The sequence below is a fragment of the Belonocnema kinseyi genome, chromosome 9 (assembly GCF_010883055.1).
Source record: "Belonocnema kinseyi isolate 2016_QV_RU_SX_M_011 chromosome 9, B_treatae_v1, whole genome shotgun sequence".
NCBI classification, from domain to species: Eukaryota; Metazoa; Arthropoda; class Insecta; order Hymenoptera; family Cynipidae; genus Belonocnema; species Belonocnema kinseyi.
In genome coordinates, this window is record NC_046665.1 from 122,500,528 (window position 1) to 122,503,845 (window position 3,318).

Below are 3,318 nucleotides of genomic sequence, written 5' to 3' on the forward strand. Positions count from 1 at the left end.
AATATTTACTTATTAATTCTAAATTACTAAAAATGTATATAAATATATATTTTTCTTAGCATATTAATTAATTATACAGTGAAATTCACTAAAGGTTCTTCCATTTATTGAGAAAAAATGAATATTATTATTGGTGTCGTGCTCCTCAGTTTAGCGGTTTACCCCAACTTTATTGGTAAATACAATAATACTCGTATCTATATTAAGAAAAGTGATAGTTAGTGGTTTTTAAATTTTTTCCTCGTTTGAGAGAAACGAAAGCTGAAGAGTTAAGAAGTCTATTCTGACGACTACTATATAATTAAAATATAATATTTACAATTTTTGGAGCATTATTAATCATATTAAATTTATTTCATATTTACAATTGTTTACATAGCCTTTAAATGGTTTTTAATATTGATAAAAAACTAAATTGTTGAATAAAAAAAATAAAAGAGCATGAACTAATGTGCCATTAAAAAGAATGGTTTAATTTGTTATTTTTTATTATGGTGGGCTAAAGCATAAAAAATATTTTTCTTCACAAACAGCTGCTACCATTTGTTTTCTTTGTCCAATAAGAACAGCAAAATGATGAGACCTCAGTCCAGTTGGTAATTTTTTTAATAATTTAATTATTGAGATTACAATGCGCAATTTTAAAATTTTTACTTCAAAACATTTAAAAAAAAATAAATTTGTTTAAAAAAAAAGGTAACCCTATGTAACTTTCAACAAGGAAACTGTGACCTTGTATTCTACTTTAAACCTCATTTACAAGGTGATTATAAGGTCAGACTTGTTTTTTAAATAGAAACCCCTATTTTAGATGCCAGAATCGAAATAAGCGGGAAATTATACGTTCAGTGACCGTTCGTAAACGTGACCGCTACAAGTCGAAAAAGGTCGAGGCATGCTTTCATAGAACTTCGTAGGAATATCTCGGAATAATTGAAACAAAATTTGACCTTTATTTGACTTGTAGAGGTCATGTTCATCATGGGCCCAAATACATACGCGAATGTAAAATTTCTCGCTTGTTCCGACTCTGGCAAAAAATAGGGGTTTTCATTTTAAAAAAAGACTTACCTCAAAATGACCTTGAAAATGAGATTCAAGGTCAAATCGAAAGTCAAGTTGTATGCCTCCTCAAAAGTGACCTAGGGTTACTTTCAAGATTTCAAGGAGTTTCCATATTTTTTCCCCACCCTGTATATGCAAAATAAAACATTTAACATATTTTACGTTAAATATTGAATTTTTTTAATCGAAAGCCTTAGAAATAGTAAAACAGCTTGAAACGTTTGACTGAAATATTCTGAACTTTTATAAACTGCAAAATTTTTTCTAATAAACAGATTGGTAATTAAACGATTTTATTCAGTTCCGAAACCTATTTAAATATTGCTTTATTCCGAAAGATTCCATTCCTAATAGTCTCAAATTGAAGTTCTTCAATTAAGCAAAGAAACAATATTGTAGTATTGTGCAATAGTGAGCCGCTCATAAAAAATTCAGGAATTGAAACTAGAATACTTGAAAACAAACAATTTTAAACTAAACAGTTTGAAGCAGTAACCCTTTATTCATTAAAATTTTAGATTCAAAATTTAAAACTTGATCTTACAGTTTTAATGGGTTTATTTAAGAAAAAAGTTATTTTTAAGTGAAAGTTTTGAACTTTAATGTATAAATTGAAACAAATTAAATTTGAAATGAATTCATCTCAAATTAATTCGACATGAATGCATTTTTTTAGAAAAACACATTTTCAGGGTTGTTTCAATGTCACCATTTTCATTTGAAAGAAAGCAAGAATATGATCCTTGCATAGCATGCGCTTACGGATTATCATGCAGATCTTTGTCCTCAAAATAAGTAATTTTTGCCCCTACCAGGGATCTATAGAATTTCCCTGCCGATATCTTCCTTACAAAAAGTTGTAACATCGGGATTCAAGAATTACCTCAGGAGCTGCTGTTGGTCTGGATATCATAAAACCATTCAGCGCCAAACGAAAAACCGTGTGAAAGCTTTTTAGTTGTTCAATAGTACTTATTTATTCAGCTCTTGACAGCCGGATCGTTGATCTATATTCTCTTAGGGGTCTGATGATCATTCTATGTAACGAGTAAATAGTCCTCGATTTCCATCCTGAGGTTTTCCCTACTGCGCATCTACTGGCACAAAAATATATCTTAGCCTTTCTCACCAGTGCGTTAGAAAGAACATAAAGATTTTACGCTTAGGAAGCTTCCTTTATTCGGTAAAACGCATGAGTATCGTTTTGTTCGAGTTAACGTATAAACAATGATCCTAGCACCGTTGCAGTATTATGTTGAGCGCTAACTGGATAAGTGCCACTAAGGTGCCATAATGGCTTCCTGTTACCTGGATCGCCAGGTTGTTTCAACAGCTTTAAGTTTAGCAGTTAGATTCTTTAGGGTTCCCATACATTTCAAAATAAATTCTATCGGTCCTAAGTAGAAAAATATCTGTCTATGTTCGGATATGGACGTATCTGACAATTACTTAGAGAAGTTAAGGTCAAATCAGTAACCCCGCGATGTCTAGATGTTACGTATTTAGGTCTTTTACCCTGATACAATAAAGTCACAATAGTAGTTATGAGGTTATTTAATAAAGACTCAGGCTTATGATTGGTTTCGTTACTGACCCAAGTCGAATTGTGAGCGTTAGCCTCACATCCAATAAGCCGTGACTATCCTTTCACAGATGAGTAGTTCACCAGATTTCTCTACTGCTTAGATGCTGGTGGGTTCGGTGATTTCAATGTCAGGTTTACCTCCTAAATTTCAAACATCACAACAGGACAGCAGTCCTTCCTTAGGCGTGGAGGCATTTTAACCTCCAGTTGCTTCTTATATCTTTCTCGAAAACAAATCTTCAGCTCTGCCCACGGTTTTATTTTGATTTTTCAGAGAATCTTTATATCTTTATGTATGTAATATATAACCTTCTATTCTTCCGTTTTCATGGTTTGGTTTGGGATTTCTGCCATTTTACGTCCTGCTGTTGCTTCCACGGATGTACTAGGAATCAAAGCCAGTAGGTTTATTTGCCTTGGCAGGTCTTTGCTGTCAATTACTTTCATGATAGCCTCGAACCAAGGTTGTGATCTGCCGAAAGCTTCGATGAGCGCAGTCCTGGACACTCTGACCATTAAGATGACGATAAAGGTAAAATTTTTGATGCAGCAATTATCAGATCTTGGGATTACTACTCCAGGTTGCACCCTGTAGATTTTAATTTCTAATGCTGCTTTAATTAACTTAGCCTTGTCGTCATCGAGTTTAGTTATTGGGATACCATCGG